This window comes from Chiloscyllium punctatum, chromosome 19 (assembly GCF_047496795.1).
Source record: "Chiloscyllium punctatum isolate Juve2018m chromosome 19, sChiPun1.3, whole genome shotgun sequence".
Lineage (NCBI taxonomy): Eukaryota > Metazoa > Chordata > Chondrichthyes > Orectolobiformes > Hemiscylliidae > Chiloscyllium > Chiloscyllium punctatum.
The window spans coordinates 39,236,227-39,246,411 of record NC_092757.1 but is presented as its reverse complement, the minus strand read 5'-3'; positions in this window follow the sequence as shown (position 1 = coordinate 39,246,411).

Below are 10,185 nucleotides of genomic sequence, written 5' to 3'. Positions count from 1 at the left end.
GTTCTGTGTGTGTGTGGGTTCTCTCTCTGTGTGTTCTCTGTGTGTGTGTTCTCTCTCTGTGTTCTCTCTCTCACTCTGTGATCACTCAGAGAAAGAGAGAACACATAGAAGGAGAGAGAACAAGCAGAGGGAGAAAACAGAGAGAGAGAGAACACACACACAGAACACACAGAGAGAACACAGAGAGAATACAGAGAGAGAGACACAGAGAGCGAGAGATCGCCGAGAGAGCGAGAACACACAGAGAGAGTGAGTACAAACAGAGGGAGAGAACACTGAGAGAGAGAACACACACACACAGAGAACAGAGATAGAGGAAGAACGAGAACAGAGCGAGAGAACACAGAGTGAGAGAGAACATAGAGAGAGAGAGAACACACTAATAGAGGACACACGCACAACACACAGAAAAGAGAACACACACAGAGAACACACACACACAGAATACAGAGATAGAAAGAGAACACAGAGTGTGAGAGAACAGACACACACAGAGAACACACATACTCAGAACGCACACACGCAAACAGATAACCCAAACACACACAGAGAACACACACAAAGAACACAAACACGCAGAGAAAACAGAGAGAGAACACGGAGAGAGAGAACACAGAGAAACAGAGAACACATAGAGGGAGAGAGAACACACGCAGCGAACACACACAGAGAACACACACACACAGAGAACACACACACAAGAGAACACACAGACAGAAAACACAAAAACACAGAATACAGAGATAGAGAGAGAACACAGAGTGAGAGAGAACAGACACACAGAGAGAGAGAGAACACACAGAGAGAGAGAACACAGAGAGAGAGATCACACACAGAAACAGAGAACACAAACACAAGGAGAACACAGAGAGAGATATAACAGAGGGAAAGATAACACAGAGAAAGAGAGAACACATCGAGTGAGAGAGAACACACGCACACACGGAGAACACACACAGAGAAACACACACAGAAAACACGCACACACAGAACACACAAACAGAGAACACACAGAGAGAACACACACAGAGAGAGAACACAGAATGAGAATGCATAGAGACAGAGAACACAGAAAGCGAGAGATCGCACAGAGAGCGAGAACACACAGAGAGAGTGAGAACAAACAGAGAGAGAGAGAGAACACAGAGAGAGAAAGAACACACACAGAGAGAACAGAGATAGAGAGAACACAGAGAGAGAGAACACACAGATAGAGAGAACACAGACAGAGAACACAGACAGAGAACATAGAGAGACAGAACACAGAGTGAAAGAACACAGAGAGAACACAGAGAGAGAAAACACACACACAGAGAACACAGAGAGAGAACGCAGAGAACACAGAGAGACAGAACACAGAGAGAGTACACACACACAGAGAGAACACAGAGAGCGAGCGAAACACACGTGCACACACACAGAGAACACACAGAGCGAGAAGAGAACAGAACACACACACAGAACACACACAGAGAACACACACAGAGAACACACACACAGCACACAAACACTCTGTGTTCTGTATACAGATTACACAAAACACAAACAGAGAACACACACACACAGTACACACAAACAAGAGAACACACACACAGGGAACACACACAGAATACAGAGAAGAGCGCACACACACAGAGAACACACACAGCGAGAATAACACAGAGAGAGATCACAGAGAGAGAGAGAGATCATACACAGAAAGAGAGAACATAGACACAGAGAACACACACACAGAACACACACACAAGAGAACACACAGACAGAAAACACAAAAACACAGAATACAGAGATAGAGAGAGAACACAGAGTGAGAGAGAACAGACACACAGAGAGAGAGAGAACACACAGAGAGAGAGAACACAGAGAGAGAGATCACACACAGAAAGAGAGAACACACACACAGAGCGAACACACACAGAACACACACACAGAACACAAACACAAGGAGAACACAGAGAGAGAGATAACAGAGGGAGAGATCACACAGAGAAAGAGAGAACACATAGAGTGAGAGAGAACACACGCACACACGGAGAACACACACAGAGAACACACACAGACAACACACACAAAAGAGAACACACACAGAGTGCACACACACACAGAATACAGAGATAGAGAGAGGACACAGAGTGAGAGAGAACAGACACACATATAGAGAACACAGAGAGAGATAGAACACAGAGAGAGAGAGAGAACAGAGAGAGAGATCACACACAGAAAGAGAGAACATACACACACAGACAACACACATACACAGAACGCACACACACACAGAAACAACCCAAACACACACAGAGAACACACACACAGAACACACACACAAAACACAAACACACAGAGAACACAAAGAGAGAGAGAGAACACAGAGAGAGATCACACAGAGAAAGAGAGAAGACATAGAGTGAGAGGTAACACACGCACACACGGAGAACACACACACACAGAATACAGAGATAGAGAGAGAACACAGAGTGAGAGAGAACACAGCGAGAGATAGAGAACAGAGAGAGATCACTCACAGAAAGAGAGAACATACACACACACACAGAGAACTCACATACACAGAACGCACACACACACACACACAGACAACCCAAACACACGCAGAGAACACACACACAGAACACAAACACACAAGAGCACAGAGAGAGAGAGAGAACACAGAGAGAGATCACAGAGAGAGAGAACACACACAGAGAGAGAGAACAGAGAGAGAGATCACACAGAGAAAGAGAGAACACATAGTGTGAGAGAGAACACACGCACACACACGGAGAACACACACACAGAGCACACACACAGAGAAACACACACACACAGAGAACACACACAAAGATCACACACACACAGAATACAGACATAGAGAGAGAACACAGAGAAAGATCACACAGAGAAAGAGAGAACACATAGAGGGAGAGAGAACACACAGAGAGAGTACACACAAAGAGAGAGAGAACACACACACAAGAACACACAGGGAGAACACACACACAGAACAGAAACACACTGAAACCACACAGAGAGAGATCACAAAGACAAAGAGAGAACACACGCACACACTTTCAGGGAACACACACAGAACACAAACACACAGTACATACACACAGAACACAAACACACGTAGAACACAGAGAGAGAGAGAGAGAGAACACAGAGCGTGATCACACAAAAAAAGAGAGAACACATAGAGGGAGAGAGAACACACGCACACACACAGTGAACACACACAGAGCACACAGACAGAGAAATAAACACAGAGAACACGCACACATAGAACACACAAACAGAGAACACACAGAAAGAACACACACCCACGAGAACACAAACACAGTGAACACACACAGAATACAGAGATCGAGAGAGAACACAGAGTGAGAGAGAACAGACCCAGAGAGAGAGAGAACGCACAGAGAGAGAGACAACACACACACACAGAACAACACAGAGAGAACACACACAGAGAGAGAACACAGAGAGAGAATGCAGAGAGACAGAGAACACAGAGAGCGAGAGATCGCAGAGCGAGCGAGAACACACAGAGAGAGGGAGGACAAACAGAGAGAGGGAGAACACAGAGAGAGAAAGAACACACAAAGAGAGAGAGAACAGAGAGAGAGAGAACACAGAGAGAGAGAACACACAGATAGAGAACATGGAGAGACAAAACACAGAGAGAAAGAACACAGAGAGAGAGAACACAGAGAGAGAACACACACACACAGAACACAGAGAGAGAACGCAGAGAACATAGAGAGACAGAACACACAGAGAGAGAACACAGAGAGAGAGAACAAAGAGAGAGAACACACACACAGAGAACACCGAGAGCGAGAGCGAAAACACACGCGCACACACACAGAGAACACACAGTGCGAGAACAGAACAGAACACACACACAGAACACACACACAGAACACACACACAGAACACAAACACTCTATGTTCTGTATACAGATTACAAAAAACACAAACAGAGAACACACGCACATACAGAACACACACACAAGAGAACACACACACAGGGAACACACACAGAATACAGAGAAGAGCGCACACACACAGAGAACACACAGAGCGAGAAGAACACAGGGAGAGAGATCGCACAGAGAGATCATACACAGAAAGAGACAACATACACACAAACAGAGAACACACACACAGAGCACACACACAAGAGAACACACAGACAGAAAACACAAAAACACAGAACACAGAGAACACAGAGAGCGAGAGATCGCAGAGAGAGCGAGAACACACAGAGAGAGGGAGGACAAACAGAGAGAGGGAGAACACAGAGAGAGAAAGAACACACAAAGAGAGAGAGAACAGAGATAGAGAGAACACAGAGAGAGAGAACACACAGATAGAGAGAACACAGACAGAGAACACAGACAGAGAACATGGAGAGACAAAACACACAGAGAGAAAGAACACAGAGAGAGAGAACACACACACAGAAAACACACACACAGAGAACACAGAGAGAGAACGCAGAGAACATAGAGAGACAGAACACACAGAGAGAGAACACAGAGAGAGAGAACAAAGACAGAGAACACACACAGAGAACACCGAGAGCAAGAGCGAAAACACACGCGCACACACACAGAGAACACACAGTGCGAGAAGAGAACAGAACACACACACAGAACACACACAGAGAACACACACACAGAACACAAACACTCTGTGTTCGATATACAGATTACAGAAAACACAAACAGAGAACACACGCACATACAGAACACAAAAACAAGAGAACACACACACAGGGAACACACACAGAATACAGAGAAGAGCGCACACACAGAGAACACACAGAGCGAGAAGAACACAGAGAGAAAGATCATACAGAGAGAGAGATCATACACAGAAAGAGACAACATACACACAAACAGTGAACACACACACAGAACACACACACAAGAGAACACACAGACAGAAAACACAAAAACACAGAATACAGAGATAGAGAGAGTACACAGACTGAGAGAGAACTGACACAGAGAGAGCGAGAACACACAGAGACAGAGAGAACAGAGAGAGAGATCACACACAGAAAGAGAGAACACATAGAGTGAGAGAGAACACACGCACACACGGAGAACACACACACAGAGAAACACACACACAGAAAACATGCACACACAGAACACACAAACAGAAAACACACACACACAACACACACAAAAGAGAACACACACAGAGAGCACACACAGAATACAAAGATAGAGAGAGAACACAGAGTGAGAGAGAACAGACACACATAGAGAGAACACAGAGAGAGACAGAACACAGAGAGACAATACAGAGAGAGAGAGAACACAGAGAGCGAGAGATCGCAGAGAGAGCGAGAACATACAGAGAGAGTGAGAACAAACAGACACAGACAACACAGAGAGAGAAAGAACACACACACACAGAGAACAGAGATGTAGAGAAAACGAGAACAGAGAGAGAGAAAACACACAGAGAGAGAGCACACAGATAGAGGGAACACAGAGAACGCAGACAGAGAACATAGAAAAACAGAACACAGACAGAGAGGGCGCAGAGAGAGAGAACACACACAGAGGGAGAACACAGAGAGAGAACGCAGACAGAGAACATAGAGAGACAGAACACAGAGAGAGAGAACACAGAGAGAGAGAACTCAGAGAGAGAAAACACACACACAGTGAACACACAGAGAGAGAGCGAAAACACAAGCGCGCACACACAGAGAACACACAGAGCAAGAAGAAAACAGAGAGAGAGATCACACAGAGAGAGAGAGATCATACACAGAAAAAGGGAACATGCACACAAGCAGAGAACACACACATAGAACACACACACAAGAGAACACACAGACAAAAAACACAAAAACACAGAATACTGAGATAGAGAGAGAACACAGAGTGAGAGAGAACAGACACACATAGAGAGTACACCGAGAGAGAGAACACAGAGAGAGAGAGAGAACAGAGAGAGAGATCACAAAGAGAAAGAGAGAACACATAGTGTGAGAGAGAACACACGCACACACACGGAGAACACACACACCGAGCACACACACAGAGAAACACACACACAGATAGCACACAGACAGATAACACAAAAACACAGAATACAGAGATAGAGTGAGAACACAGAGTGAGAAAGAACAGACACACATAGAGAGAACACAGAGAGTGAGAACACAGAGAGACAGAGAGAGAACAGTGAGAGAGATCACAGAGAGAAAGAGAGAACTCATAGTGTGAGAGAGAACACACGCACACACACGGAGAACACACACACAGAGAAACCACACAGAGAAACACACACACAGAGACCACACACATAGAATACAGACATAGAGAGAGAACACTGAGTGAGAGAGAACAGACACAGAGAGAGAGAGAACACACACACACACACACACAGAGAACACAGAGAGAGAGATCACACACAGAAAGAGAGAACATACACACATAGAACACACAAACAGAGAACACACAGAAAGAACACACACCCACGAGAACACACACAGAGAACACACACAGAATACAGAGATAGAGATAGAACACAGAGTGAGAGAGAACAGACACAGAGAGAGAGAGAACGCACAGAGAGAGAGACAACACACACACACAGAACACACAGAGAGAACACACACAGAGAGAGAACACAGAGAGAGAATACAGAGAGACAGAGAACACAGAGAGCGAGAGATCGCAGAGAGAGCGAGAACACACAGAGAGAGGGAGGACAAACAGAGAGAGAGAACACAGAGAGAGAAAGAACACACAAAGAGAGAGAGAACAGAGATAGAGAGAACACAGAGAGAGAGAAAACACAGTTAGAGAGAACACAGGCAGAGAACATAGAGAAACAGAACACAGAGAGAGAGAGCGCAGAGAGAGAGAACACAGAGAGAGAACACACACAGAGGGAGAACACAGAGAGAGAACGGAGACAGAGAACATAGAGAGACAGAACACAGAGAGAGAACACAGAGAGAGAGAACTCAGAGAGAGAACACACTAACAGAGAACACAGAGAGAGAGCGAAAACACAAGCGCACACACAGAGAACACACAGAGCAAGAAGAAAACAGAGAGAGAGATCACACACAGAGAGAGAGATCATACACAGAAAGAGAGAACATGCACACAAACAGAGAACACACACACAGAACACACACACAAGAGAACACACAGTAAGAAAACACTAAAACACAGAATACAGATATAGAGTGAGAACACAGAGTGAGAGAGAACAGACACACATAGAGAGAACACAGAGAGAGAGAACACACAGAGAGAACAGAGAGAGATCACACAGAGAAAGAGAGAACACATAGTGTGAGAGAGAACACACGCACACACGGAGAACACACACACAGAGAAACACACACACACAGAGAACATACACAAAGAACACACACACAGAATACAGAGATAGAGAGAGAACACTGCGTGAGAGAGAACAGACACACATAGAGAGAACATACAGAGAGAGAGAACACAGAGAGAGAGAGAACAGAGAGAGAGATCACACACAGAAAGAGAGAACATACACACACAGAGAACACACACACACTGAACGCACACACACAGAGTACCCAAGCATACACAGAGAACACACACACACAGAGAACACAGAGAGAGAGAGAGAACACAGAGAAAGATCACACAGAGAAAGAGAGAACACATAGAGGGAGAGGGAACACACAGAGGGAGTACACACAGAGAGAGAGAGAACACACACACAAGAACACACAGAGAGAACACACACACAGAACAGAAACACACAGAGATCACACAGAGAGAGAGAGAACACATAGAGGTAGAGAGAACACACGCACACACACAGGAAACACACACAGAACACAAACACACAGAATACAAACACGCAGAGAACACACAGAGAGAGATAACAGAGATAGATCACACAGAGAAAGAGAGAACACATAGAGTGAGAGAGAACACACGCACACACACGGAGAACACACACACAGAGAAACACACGCACAGAAAACACGCACGCAGAGAACACACAAACAGAGAACACACACACACAACACACACAAAAGAGAACACACACAGAGAGAGCACACACACAGAATACAGAGATAGAGAGAGAACACAGAGTGAGAGAGAACAGACACACATAGAGAGAACACTGAGAGAGAGAGAACACAGAGAGAGAGAACAGAGAGAGAGAGTGAGAACAAACAGAGACAGACAACACAGAGAGAGAAAGAACACACACACAGAGAGAACAGAGATGGAGAGAGAACGAGAACAGAGAGAGGGAAAACACAGAGAGAGAGAGCAACAGATAGAGGGAACACAGAGAACGCAGACAGAGAACATAGAGAAACAGAACGCAGAGAGAGAGAACGCAGAGAGAGAGAACACAGAGAGAGAACACACACAGAGGGAGAACACAGAGAGAGAACACAGACACACAGAGAAAATACACAAAGAACGCACACACACAGAATACAGAGATAGAGAGAGAACACAGAGTGAGAGAGAACAGACTCAGAGAGAGAGAACACACAGAGAGAGAGAGAGAGAACACAGAGAGAGAGATCACACACAGAAAGAGAGAACATACACACACAGAGAACACACACACACAGAACGTACACACACAGAGTACCCAAACATACACAAAGAACACACACACACAGAATACAGACATAGAGAGAGAACACAGAGTGAGAGAGAACAGACACAGAGAGAGAGAGAACACAGAGAGAGAGATCACACACAGAAAGAGAGAACATACACACACAGAGAACACACACACAGAACACAAACACACAGAGAAAACACAGAGAGAGATCACACAGAGAAAGAGAGAACACATAGAGGTAGAGAGAACACACGCACACACACAGGGAAAACACACAGAACACTAACACACAGAACATACACACCGAACACAAACACACAGAGAACACAGAGAGAGAGAGAGAACACAGAGCGTGATCACACAGAGAAAGAGAGAACACATAGAGGGAGAAAGAACACACGCACACACAGTGAACACACACAGAGCACACAGACAGAGAAACACACACACACAGAACACGCACACATAGAACACACAAACAGAGAACACACAGAAAGAACACACACCCACGAGAACACACACAGAGAACACACACAGAATACAGAGATCGAGAGAGAACACAGAGTGAGAGAGAACACACACAGAGAGAGAGAGAACGCACAGAGAGAGAGACAACACACACACACAGAACACACAGAGAGAACACACACAGAGAGAGAACACAGAGAGAGAATACAGAGAGACAGAGAACACAGAGAGCGAGAGATCGCAGAGAGAGCGAGAACACACAGAGAGAGGGAGGACAAACAGAGAGAGGGAGAACACAGAGAGAGAAAGAACACACAAAGAGAGAGAGAACAGAGATAGAGAGAACACAGAGAGAGAGAACACACAGATAGAGAGAACACAGACAGAGAACACAGACAGAGAACATGGAGAGACAAAACACAGAGAGAAAGAACACAGAGAGAGTGAACACAGAGAGAGAACACACACACAGACAACACAGAGAGAGAACGCAGAGAACATAGAGAGACAGAACACACAGAGAGAGAACACAGAGAGAGAGAACAAAGAGAGAGAACACACACACAGAGAACACCGAGAGCGAGAGCGAAAACACACGCGCACACACAGAGAACACACAGTGCGAGAAGAGAACAGAACACACACAGAACACACACAGAGAACACACACACAGAACACAAACATTCTATGTTCTGTATACAGATGACAGAAAACACAAACAGAGAACACACGCACATACAGAACACACACATAAGAGAACACACACACAGGGAACACACAGAGCGAGAAGAACACAGAGAGAGTTCACACAGAGAGAGAGAGATCATACACAGAAAGAGAGAACATGCACACAAACAGAGAACACACACACAGAACACACACACAAAGAACACACAGACAGAAAACACAAAAACACAGAATACAGAGATAGAGTGAGAACAAAGAGTGAGAGAGAACAGACACACATAGAGAGAACACATAGAGAGAGAACACACAGAGAAAAACAGAGAGAGAGATCACACAGAGAAAGAGAGAACACATAGTGTGAGAGAGAACACACGCACACACACGGAGAACACACACACAGAGCACACACACAGAGAA